Consider the following 12,960-nt stretch of genomic DNA (forward strand, 5'->3'; position numbering starts at 1 on the left):
TCCCAGTTATCCTCATACAGCCTAGGGTCACCGCAAAGCAGCTTGTATACCACTCATTAATCTGGCTTTCAAACTCACTTGGATCAAGCCCCCTACAACTGCTAATAGTGTTTCCATTCCCTGATCTGTATTCTCATAGACTGTATTACCCATTTATTGAAACCTCAAATTCACTTACAGAATTTCCACTGATAGAACCAATTTATCTAACTGGTATAATTCCCCTAAAAATCGCTGGAAACTCAGTCACTTTCAACTCCACCTGGAGTCTCACAATGTCCCATAAACTGTTACAGAATAGTTATGGAGATTTTCTGCAAGGAGGAGGACCTGTTTACATGAGAGAGTACAAATGGATCTCATAGAGGTTGTCTAGAGAATCTATTTATCTTCAGTATATCATCTTCATTAGATTAGCATAACAAAATCCCTCAGAAGTTTATGAAGTTTTTGGCTCTTCTCTCTTTTCTGGTTACTATTGGAAGTAATGCTTGAAGTAGAGGACGGTTTGGAAGGTCTGGGAATAAGAACACTTCTTGTAATTGTTATCCTGGTTATGATGGAAATGTTCTCTCAAAGAGATTTTGTAGTATAAACTAAATGTCATAAAACATCTATATTCTATAGCCTCATTCCTTGACCAAGAATGGTGAGCTTTCAGTCATTCATTCTGTTTTGAACTCTTCATGTACACTGACAGGATTGCATTATTTTGGCTATACTATTCAAAGAATTTAGGATAATAAAATGTATCTGAAAAGGCAACAAAAATCACCTTCAGAGAATGGTTAAGAAATTCAAGGTGGATGCTAGTTGCCTTTAGGGTCTGCCTGAGGATCTCTAAACATCCGGCAACTGTGTGCATCAGGAATTTTTGTATATGTTAGAGACAATTTAGATTGCAATGCAGAACTAAATTTGGGGTTCTGGCCCAGCTCTAATTCTGATAGTTATTTTATTAATATTATATTACTATTATATTAATTCCAACCTCCAAGATCAAGGGGAGAGAGCAAGAGAGAGAGTTTAAATAATTATAAAGAGTAACTGACATTTTATCATAATTTTGGATCAGGCATTTCTGATTTCACAATGAAATCAGTCAGTGAAACAAATCAAATGGCAGCTAGAGACAGTTGATCCTATTTCAAAATCTGAAGGAAATGGAGACAACTGGTGGTTTTATTAAGAGTAAGAGATGTATACATTGGAGGTTAATTAAAACTGCATGACAAAGCAGGAGAGAGTATTCCAGTTCCATCTGGGGCCACAGGATATATCAAGCCAAAAGCACATCACTGGAATAAACTCCCATTGGTCAGTCATGTCTTAAAGGATATGATGTTATTGCTAGCTGCTAGTGGATGATCTAGTGTTATATAAAATTTAACCTTTTATTGGGTGTCACACTTACACTGCAAGGAACATCCATTTGCATGGATTGTTGCTTAATGAAGGTTAGATCTCCATAGGGGAAGGGAGTTTTGTATTTTACTGGAGGCTGAGTTCTGCTGTCTCTTGGGTGCATGCTGCTATTCAATTTTGAGCCTTGTAACCTGTGAGATGGGTGCATAGGGCCTTATATAAGTGCCCCTCTTCACAATTATATCCAAAGAACTACTACTAATGTCTCAATACAATGACATTTATTTTTTCCTGGGTGTTCAGCTTTGGTTAATTCATTCATTTTAGCTTCAGTATTCACCAAAAGAAAGGAAGTGCTCTGTGAAACTCAAAAGCTTGTCTCTTACATCAAAAGAAGTTGGTCCAATAAAAGATATTATCTCACCCCCCTTGCCTTAAAGAAAAGAAATGACATTTACAGAACCATATATTTTCAAGTCTCATTATCATTCTTAAGGGGATTATGGGACATTATGGGACGTTTCTGGAGGCTGATCAGAGCACAGTAATACAACACCTCGTTCACACTGATGCTGGGGTGTTTCAGCCGATGCGTAGCAAGTGTGATGCTTCTCGTGGAGGTGTATTACCAGGAGTGCTCCAGCTGCAGAGTCCAGGCACTCTAAGTGCCTTGTCAGTGTGGACAGGTCATGAGAATTAGGGCACCTGAGGCTGCTTTAATGCACTCTAATTTGCAAGTGTAGCCAAGCCCTTAGAGTAAAACCCATTCCCTGCCCCTCTGACAGAATCATTAGGAAGTAACTACAAAGTTTTTGCTTATAGTTTCCTGTCCTCCACTCAAGCCTGTACTGGATGATCTGACCTAAGGAAAGGTTCAGGTGAAGACCGAGGTTGGGGGATAAAGCACACTATACTGGAGGAAGAAAACAATTGTCAAATGGAGCGCCAACTCAGATGTTTCTTGGGTGATGGGAAATTCTGGTGTCCTCTGTCAGCAGGGATCCCATTCCAGTCTCTGCTTCCCCCCTCATTCCTCCCATAGGGACCCCAGGTCTCCCTCTGCTGGGGAGTCACTCCTCTCTCACCCACTCAGAGCATGAGCTGGTGCTGCCAGGAGTCAAGTTCTTGATGGATTCTCCAGCGCTCTGCCGTAGGTACAGACTCTCTGCACCCTGTCACAACATTTGAAACAGCCGGCCCCCCAGATTTGAGCCGCATTGCCACCTGGCACACAGGATTGCAATGCCACTTGCAGAAATTTGGCCAGCACTGCATTTGAATGGAGGGGTGGCTGGGTCAAATATCAACAGCATAGTGACCACACAGCCGGAGCAACACTTATGCTCCTGACTGCTCCAGCAACAGTCATACTGATTTAATATGGGACCACTGCTTAAAAGTGACCGAGCCACTCCCTCTCCCGTCCCCCCCCCCCCGAGCTCCACAGCCTATGGAACATTGAGCATGGGCAAACCATCTTGGGACAGGGGGAAAGGGGCAAAAAGCCCCCTTCCAGTCCCCACTAATTGGAGCCACTGAAATAGAGGAAGCTGACTGTGGTGTAAGAAGAGATCATGAGGCTATCAGGAACTGCTAGGGTTGCCAATTTTGGTTGGACGTATTTCTGGAGGTTACATCCCATGACATAATCTTTAATTAAAGATTAATCTTTAATCCCTGGAGACTCCAGGGCAATCCTGGAGGGTTTGCAATCCTGGGTACTGCCTCTCTCAGAGCCCATCTCTCATCAGATCTTCACAGCAGTACAAAGATCAAAACAACCCTCCCCCAAAACCCCTCACCACTCCTGAAATACCACAAGCTAGTGACAACAAATGAAAAAAGAAAAGGAGTATTTGTGGCACCTTAGAGACTAACAAATTTATGTGAGCATAAGCTCACAAAAGCTTACACTCACATAAATTTGTTAGTCTCTAAGGTGCCACAAGTACTCCTTTTCTTTTTGCAAATACAGACTAACATGGCTGCTACTCTGAAACAAATGAAAAGGCTGTCTGTGGTATGGCTGACCTGGGGCCATGCCAGCTAGATGAATTCCTAAAAGATGAGAAGGAAAATAGCTCAGGTATAGTTCTTGTGTTTCTTTAACTTCCTGCACACATCCCTAAGAGACTGCATTTGCTATAATACAAATCAAACTCATATCAGCATCAAACTGAGTGGTAGATGCATGCCCCCAAATGTGAGTTGATAACCATTCAGCAGTTTAGGTTTACTTTGACACAGAAAAGTCCATAAGCAGCTAGATCTTTTCTGTCATATCCTTAATCAATAGAATATTTTACCTCCTTTAATGTGTTGAGTCTTTAAGACTTTGTTAAGAAATGGTTTGAAAAAAAAAAGGGGAAAATTTAAGGAGAATATATCACAGATTTCTTTGCATATTAAATTGAAAAAGTTTCCCAAGTGAAAAGGTGGGAGCTTCATTCATTAGGATATTTGAAATTGAAATGGACAAAGGATTAGTTAATTTTAAAAAATCTTGCACTAGCTAGGGTGGGGGACAAGCTAAATAAACTAAAATTTTCTACTTCACATTTCTACTACACTATTAGTTTAGTTTAGCTATTTAGGAAACAGCCTCTCTCCTTTTCAAGACTCTGCCTTTGTTTCTAAAGGGCTCATTCTGTTTCCTCTCTTCTCAAAGAGCCCTCTTGCTCTCTGACACACTGTTTCTCTGTCTCTGCTTGCTATTGGTAACAAAGAGTTCAAGAAAACACAGTTCCGTTCAAGTTCAGTCAGTTTTAAGACTGTTCCTAGATCTCAGCCCTCCGAACTGCTCTGGTCACAGCACAAACCTTGGAGGTAGCACCTGTGCTTCCTTTATAGTCTCACTCATTTAACCCAATTAGCACCTTGTTCATTACTCATATGCAGTGTTTTTTCTCCCAGACCACTGCCTTTTAGTTTTTGTAACCCATTGTGGCAGTACATTGTCAAAGCTTGTGTTGCTATTGGGAGTTCCAGCCACATGCCTGTCACTATTTAGAAATGGGGTTTTATTGTGTCATCATTTCTACTTGCCAGTTTATGGTACCATTAGCCCCTTCATTTCTACTTAGCTTTTAAAATTAAGAAAGGAGGTAAAAATCAATAGCAGCTGAGGTAGGAGCTATGTCTGATAGAGGCTGGATTAATGCATAGAGGTGAACTTATGGGGGAGCAGTAGTAGAAGAGGGACCCAGCACGTGTGAACAGTCAGTCAATGCAGCTGCAGCTTTGCTAGCTAGTTGAAAGGAGGGAGCTGCAGTTACATGCAGTGGATTGCTGCCAGGAAGATGTTTTGAGCCTTCAGGAAAAGAGCAGAAGTCAGTGGTGGAATTGCAGAACTGGCTCTGTACAGAGAGAAGTTTGCCCTGTAGCTCTTTGACATTTCCCAGTTGTTCCCAGTGTACTATTTTAATAGGGTTAAAAATGGAATCAGATGTTGGCTTTTTTCATCAGAGAAATACTGTCTGAACAGAGATTTCCCATACACCATCAGATATAATCAGCACATGCTTCCTCCATTGCCTGCTGCAGTTGAACCGCTGGGATTAGTATTGGCAAGGGGAGGGGGAATCAGAGGGACTGGCCCTGGTCACGCCCATAAATTTCACTGACTATGGAATGATAGCAGAGCTGGGGAGGCTGTATGTGTGTGTTTTCCAAAACCTTTTGTTAATAAAACTTGACTTTTTCACCAAAACGAAAAATGTCATTACTCTTTTTTTGGGGGGGTGGTGTGTGGAGGTGAATGTTTACCAAAAAAATGAAGTTTCCCGTTTCAGTTCTCTGCTGGAATTTTTTTCCCCACAGGAAATGTAGAGGGGAAAACAAATTTCCTATAAGAAATGACAGTGTGTTTTCAACTAGTGTCCTAGCCAGCCTTCTTATAGCTCTGAAGGAGTGTTAGCGGCAGCATGGTGCCTGCCTCTGGGTAGTGCCTGTATAAATATTAAGTATTATTATTTGCTTAGGTTTTATGTCATGTTTGTAAAATACTTGTAAAGCCCTATGCAATTGGCATTGTTGCTCTGTTATACAGAGAGCACAATTATATCTTGTCCTTTCATTCAACTTGGAGGGAAAAATGGCACAGTGCTACCTAAAATAGGAAGAAAAAAGATAGGGTGGCATTTCTCTCTTCATGAGAGTAATGAAAGAATAGATATGGACTCCATTCATTTGACATTTTCACTGTGACTTATGGATGTCAAATAGTTGCTTCAAAGATGTAAACCGGTGTCTAAATGGCAACGACTATGATTGTAACATCTCTGCAGAAGTTACTTACGCGACAAACAATAGGCCACAAGTTCTAGTATCACATGCTGGAGATTTTATGCAAAGCCCATGTTAAGTGGTAACACTTTCAGCCAAAGTAAAGGGATTCTATAAATTGCAAAAGGTGGCATAGGATAAAAGCTGAGATTTGAAAGAGAGAGCAACAGGTCTGCACTTCATGTCAACAGCCTAGAGACAACACATGACAAGACACAGGAGAGTTGCTTTATGAGAGTTCATTGATATTGAAACATATGGAAGGTTGAGTCTGCCATAATCGTACTAGTGCCAGAATTTTGCTGATCGTTGGACAGTTTTAGATAAACTTTATAAAGCAAAGACAATACAGCTGTTAAGCCTCACCTTTTTACCTTGGCCAGGGAACTCTCTGAGAGAGCAGATGGTCCTGAGTTTCAAGCCATGAATCACTGTCATGGACTCTCTTCAAGCTGTCTTATAGTACGTGGAGTTGAAAAACCCCAGAAGGTAACATTTTCATTACTATCTCTGTCATTCTCATCGAGCACCCTTGCTGCTGAAATGATCTTTATTACTACCATGCTAAGGCTCTAGAAATGAATAGAAAGATTTAACTAATCACTGTGGGCTTGTCTTCATTATTGTGCTACGCAGGCGCAGTGTGAAGACACACAGTGTAGACACCGCTTTAAGTTGATGTAATTTATGTTGCTCAGGGAGGGTGGTTTTTTACACCCCGAGCGATGTAAGTTACATCGTTTTAAGCAGTAGTGTAGACAAGCCCTATGATTCAGTATCTGATAGAGATTTCAAGGTTTTCACTTTACCATTCTTCTTGCTGCTCTGGAGTGATGGAGGAGGAGAAGAAACTATATCTGTTTCATTGTATAAATGTAAACTTATTAACAAAGAGAGAGATGTCCACATTTTGTGTATGCTGAGGAGATGAAATGATGCAATGTGCAACATGATAGCTACAGGTAAATTTCAAATAGGCCATCCCCATTTTTGACATCCTCAACTACACGTACCTGAGGAAATACCCCAACTTGTAGATACCAGCCCAAGCTTTTCAGGACTACAGAAATGGGCTAATGGAGCTTGAGGAGAAGGAAATTGAGAGAGGAAGGACAAACACTAAGGAGAATGGAAGCCCCAAGATCCAAATCATGGAAATCAACTGAAGAGGTGATTGTGCTGAGAGTTAAGAAGGAGAAAAACAGGACTGGGGAACTCAGAGGATCAGACAAGCTGGGAGAAAAGGGAAAATATCTGACTGGGCTGCACAGTATTCCCTTCAATACCTTTTCCACTCAGCTTATCCAGAACACTTTCTTCAGTCCTGGGAGAACACTTTATCCAGTTTTCCGGGATCCAAAAAAAATCAGTTCAACTCTCGATTTCATCACTCATGTTCCTTTATTTTGCATACAGCAAAGCTACACTGAGTTGATCAGACTCAAGTGTACAGGGTGGATTTAAGGTAGATCATACATCCAACATTACACATTGATATTCATATACGTTTACATATCTCATTGCATTTGCTATACATTACATCACACATTTTTGGATTCTCTTGACTACTTTGCAGGAACCAATCCCTGTGCAGCATGCGTTGTCCATGCATTGTCCATGATCGACCTCCTCTGTACATTCCTAACTTATCTTGTTCATTGTTAGCAAATAATTCCTGGGATGTTCTCCCTCTTAACTTAGCTTGTTCAGACATTCTGTCTTTTTAGCTTATTGACCTATTTACTTTAGCCTAATGATTAAGGCTATGATTTAGTCATGGAGGTCGTGGAAGTCATGGAATCCATGACTTCCAGTGATCTCTTTGACTTCAGCCTGCAGTGATTGGGAGCTGCACGGTTCCCTGCCTCCAGCAGGGGCAGGGAGCTGTGGGGTCCCCCCCGGCGTCTCTGGCAGCCCCCCGGAGCTTCCAGCCACTGCAGGTGGTGGGGGGGACCCCCAAGCTCCTACCAGCAGAGGGCTGCCAGCAGGAGAACACTCCAGCCACTGGCGGCAGCAGGGGAATCCCTGAACCCCTGGCAGAGAAACCATGGTGGGGGAACCCCAGGCCTGAGCCCTGGGCCTGAGCCCCTGGCCACTGCTGGCAATGGCAGGAGAATCCCAGAGCCCCTGGCAGAGGACCCTTGATGTGGGGAGCCCGGGCCTGAGGCCCTGGCCGCTGGTGGCAGGAGAACCCCCAAGCCTCCGGCCACCACGGGAATCCCACAGCTTCCTATGGGAAGCAGGCCCCAGCTACTGGAGGTGGCTTCTAGCCCCTGAACAGCTGCCTGGTTCAGGCAGTGTGGGGACCTGCAGATCCCCATTTTGTCCGGTATATTTTTAGTAAAAGTCAGGCACAGGTCACAGTTTCTGTGAATTTTTCTTTTTTGCCCGTGACCTGTCCCTGACTTTTAGTAAAAATATTCATGACAAAATCTTAGTTTTACAAATGATCTGTTTACCTCCCTAATTCTATCCTCTAGGAAATGAAGTCTCCCGTCATGTGTTAATTACTCATGTCTGGCCAGGCATCAGCTACAGGAGGAAGAAGATGTAATTGCCAACTAATTAAAAATTGCTTGGAAACATATAAATATGTGAATATCTGAGTGACCTGAAGAATCTTGAACAAATTCAGAAATGTTTCCCTTTATGTAACTATCATAGATTACAAAGCTATAGTTCCAATCCAACTTCATGAGCACTTCAGAACATGAACATAACTACCCTAGAGCAAATTCTGTTCCCTTTCCCATGGGGCAGAGGAACTAGTGGATCGCACTGCATGGTGACTGGTGTGGGCAGATGTGAGCACTACAAGAAAGTGCATGACACAGAACTCTGCTCTGTCAGGGTTCTATTCTTGCCATAGTGGGAGCATGGAGGTGTTTGGATGGTCTTGGTGAGAATGCAGCCACTGGATCCATTACCGCCATGACACTGGTAGAACCCAACAGAAAGTGCAGCCAGAAGCTATTGCAGTGGCAACTGAGGTGCATGAGGGGGATTTTGGACCTTCCCCCACTTAAACCACTAGTCAACCTGCTGTGCCAAGCCCATTTAGTCAGTCTTGATGCAGAGACCAGGGGCCATTATAAAGTTCTCTACTGAGTAATCTTCTAGGAGTGTTTAGGATACTGTGGATTATTAAACTACCTAGCATCTATCTAGTTATGTCTTGATTTTATCTATTTATTTATTCTCATATGCATTTGAAATATGATTGCTTCATTCATCTTTCTAAATACACTGGTCAGACTTTCTTTTCCTGTAAATACACCTTCCTCCAGCTGCCCATTTGCTACATCTCTTGGGGATTAACCTACAGGACAGACAGGCAAAAGTAGTGCCCCCTGCCTGCCCTTGACATTTCTGCCTGGGGAGGGGGGTAACAACTACTGGGGTCTCAGTTGCTGGAAGCTGTCTGCTCTCCCCCTCTAACCAGGCCAGTGCTGTCCACTTTTGGGGTTGTGCTAGGTGTCTGAGAGCATTTCCATTGCAGAAGAGCTTATGGACAATTTGTGGCACTACAACCACCTTCCTGATGGACTTTCCTTTGCTTACGGGACCTGCAATCATTGGTGGAATCCAATTCTTGGACTTGCAGTTACCTATCCCTATATTGGCCATAGAGCAAGCTAGATTTGATTGGTAGGGAATATTTGTGTGTTCTTTTTCCTCTTATGGCTGCAGAGTATGATTCCAATTAACTTTTTCTTTCTTCTTATAAACTCCACTGAAGAAATCAGGGGGAAAAAATATAGGTTGGTTCATTGAACACCATAACCTAATGGATCAGATCAAAAAATCTCCAGGCTGTTCTGGGATATGGTTTCATTTCTCCACAGAGTTGTGAGATGTGACATGGAAAAGTGCTAAGAAGAATTGAGCTGTATAGTGTGAGCCCTTGCAGAAAACATAAAGCATATGAAGCTGAAAAAGAAAAAGCCAGGTACCCAAGTGGTTGGTATTCAGGCTACTTTCTCCAGTTGAGTTTGTTGTGTGCAGCAATATGGCACTCTGTCTATATCATGGGTATCTTACAGCCTGGAGTGAAGTAGAAGAAAATTGCAGTTTTAGATGATACTTCTGAACATTTTGCTAAGAATCCACCATATCTAACACTGGTCTCTCTACTGTAGTTACAGTGGTGCAGACTACATGGAATGGCAGGTCCTGGTTAGATGGGGGAACCTGTTAGAAAGCAGCAAGTGGAAAAAAGCGTGGACTCAACTGTAAGTTGTAAAATACCATCAAACACATGGGAAATCCTTTGCCTTCTTGACAAGAGGTTATATATCAATTTCCTTTAATTGTGTTTTATTCATGTAAACGTGCCTAAAGGTCTAGTTATGAATCTGTATATGTAAGTATACAGAATACTATGCTCATGACCTGTACTACAATTTCAAATACATCTCACAGCAGGGAGGAGCCTCTCCAAAGCCAAATGCTTACACAAAACCAGATGTAAGTAACAATCCATGGTACAACCCCAGAAGAGAAAAATGATGGACCATTACTGTTAGAGGGAAGACATTGGGACATCCCAACTGCCAAGCCGAGAGGCAATTTTCCCTAGCATGAATCACCATTGCTTGTGAGAAAGAAAAATACAAAACAAACAAACCTGCAATCCTTTCAAAGAGTCATGGTTTGAAGTGTAGGTGATCCAGAAACTGAGGGGAAACCTTTAAGTAGGAAGATGCCCATGATATGCTGGATCCCCTCTCTCACAGGGGGCATGCTAGGAAACTGTTCAAAGGTAGAAGGTAACTTGTATTAGAAAAAAGAATTTATTGAACAGAGAAGTGTAAAATCTTGAAGTTGTCTCTTTATGCTTGTTTTCTGTGCAACTTGTATATGTTTGCTTTTTCCTTTTCTTTCAGCTTGTGAATCTGCGATTTTCCTATTAAATGAATTTTTTGTTTATTTTTACCCCAAGCAAGTCTCTGTTGTACAAATGCTGTGGACTATGTGTCCCAAAGTGAACTAATTACTGGAGGCTGTTTTCAGTCCTTTAGCAGTGATGAACCAGAGGGGAAAAGTCTGAATGTCTGGGAGTTAAGAGCTGGGAAAAGATGGATGTGAGGAAACTTGGGACTGCAAGGGCTGTTGGGGTCACCCTGTAAGGCGTAACTAGACTGGTGGAAGCCAGGGTGAGACATTTATGATTTTGGGCTGGCTACGGGTGTCAGGGCTTGGAGCCACAGCAGCAGAGCATTAAGGCAACCACAGTTACAAGGCATGGGGTGTTAGAACTCCGTATTTATCTGGGTGATCCCCGAACCATGTAAGTTTCATAAATTTTTCAAGAGAAAAATTCAACCTTGTGCAGAGGACTAGGGCTTGGTCTAAGCACCACTGAAATCCATCACAAACCTTCCAAATAAGGTTAAGAGGTGCACAGCCCTTCTGCTGACCTGCTGAACAGAAGTGAGTTTCATCCCAAGGAATGCATGAACCTAGTCCAGGAGAAAGCAACAAATCTTCTCACAATCGGAAACAAACAGTCACAGGAATTGTTTTGGCTGAATAAGGACTGAGTGAAATTTGAGAAAGGAATTGGCCTGTAGTTGCTTTTGATTCATGATGTGAAAGACATTTTGAATCTGGGGACAAATGACTTGATTCTGCTTTTACACAAGTGTAAATCAGGAGTAACTCCATTTCAGGCAACCACAACCAGGTCCAAAGAACCTTGAACATAACCAGTCAGGTATAAAAGAAAAGGGAACAAAGATGGATAGCTGTACAGAGGGGTCCCTTAAATATTTTGATAAGTTTTCATCCTTGTTTAATATAATAATTTAGGAGATCTGTCACATAATTCCTTATAATAGTTGTGCTAGCTATCTAAGGAAAAGGCTATCACAGGGCATGTAAATCTTTTTATGAAAAGGAAGGCAAACAAAATTTTGACCTAAGTCAAAGTTTATAAAATCTTGACTTGGATTATACTCGTTGTGGGAGTAATTTTACTTGAATCCCTCATTAGAGATTCAATCTCTATTTATATTAGATGATCAATCAGACGATATCATTGAGTGGCAGGTGGGAATAAGGTCAAAACTGCAATATGCTTACCTTTGGACTCGTTGAATAGCTGTTTTATTGCCCTTCAAATAGGACCACAGATCTTAATCATCCAATGATGGTCTGTCTAGATACAGCCACGTGGAACCCAGAGAACATGGTGCCCCAATGGACTCATGTGTAGATCCTACAGTACTAGTTAACTGTATCAAATTGTGAATATGTTTTTTTACTACTTTATTTCTTTCACAATGGATCAGATTTTTAAGTACTCAGTACCCACAGCTGAATTTTCATAATTTCTTATACTGTGTTCACTTGAAAATCTGGCCACTTATTTTGGGGGGAGCTGAGCTGTTTCAAAAACCCGATTGAGGGTGCTGAGCCCTACTGAAGATGCTAGCTATTGTGTTTCTTGCATGTCTGTCTTGTTACTTTATATAAAATGTTTCATGATGAAATCTCATGCGGCAGCCCAATCCAGAAGGATAAACACCTCTGTTACAGGAACTATGAAACTTAATGACAAACAAAAAGAGCACACATCTCACACAAGCATTCAGTCTTTTTAGTGAGAAAAAGTTTTTCTAAACTATCCGAGAATAACAGGCAAGGAAGTCAGCAATGAAGTGTGGGGTTTGAGAAAGGAAACAATTGGGGTAGCAAATGCTTAAACAAGTAAATTATTGGTATTTGTTGGGTTTGAATTTTGAATTTGGGATGAAAGTGCAGACTCTTTCTTACTTTATCCAAATGATTCATTTATGTATTGTAAATGAGCAATGGTTATTAGTACACTCACGTACCCAAACCACAGTTTTCGGCATCTGGGTGTTGAACTGAGGAGGGTACCTAAATGTGGGATCAGGGTAAAATCTTGGCTCCATTGGACTCATTGGCAAAACTCCAACTCATTGACTTAAACAGGACCAAAATTCACTCTTAAGCATTGGAGTTAATACCCAAATGCAAAATTATGTGTCTTAACTCATGCACCCAAGATTGACATTTAGACATAGAGAGCCTGATTCTCATTTACCCTAAGGGCCTGATCCAAAGCCCACTGAAGTAAATGGAAAGACCCCCAAATTGACTTTAATTAGCTTTGGATGAGGTCCTAAATCCCTGGCCATGTAAAAGGGCCTTAAAGTGGACGTAAATGTAAATTACTTCAACCTTAAGGCCTCCTTACACTGCACTAGATTTGAGTGCACTAAAAATAGAAGTGTACCTGTGGCAGCAAAAGCAGTGAGAGAGTCAAATGCAATCTCATCCAAG

The 12,960-nt window shown here is 41.7% G+C and overlaps 1 long non-coding RNA gene across 1 annotated transcript in view; it reads left to right on the forward strand.

Annotated features, from left to right (window-relative positions):
* Positions 1–10,464, forward strand: part of LOC142072528 (uncharacterized) — a 45,469-nt gene extending 35,005 nt beyond the window's left edge. The window contains exons 5-6 of the long non-coding RNA XR_012668929.1: positions 6,033–6,138; positions 9,789–10,464. This is a non-coding gene — a long non-coding RNA (uncharacterized LOC142072528). The remainder of the gene's footprint in view (positions 1–6,032; positions 6,139–9,788) is intronic.
* Positions 10,465–12,960: the final 2,496 nt, after the last annotated feature.

This window comes from Caretta caretta, chromosome 6 (genome assembly GCF_965140235.1).
Source record: "Caretta caretta isolate rCarCar2 chromosome 6, rCarCar1.hap1, whole genome shotgun sequence".
NCBI classification, from domain to species: domain Eukaryota; kingdom Metazoa; phylum Chordata; order Testudines; family Cheloniidae; genus Caretta; species Caretta caretta.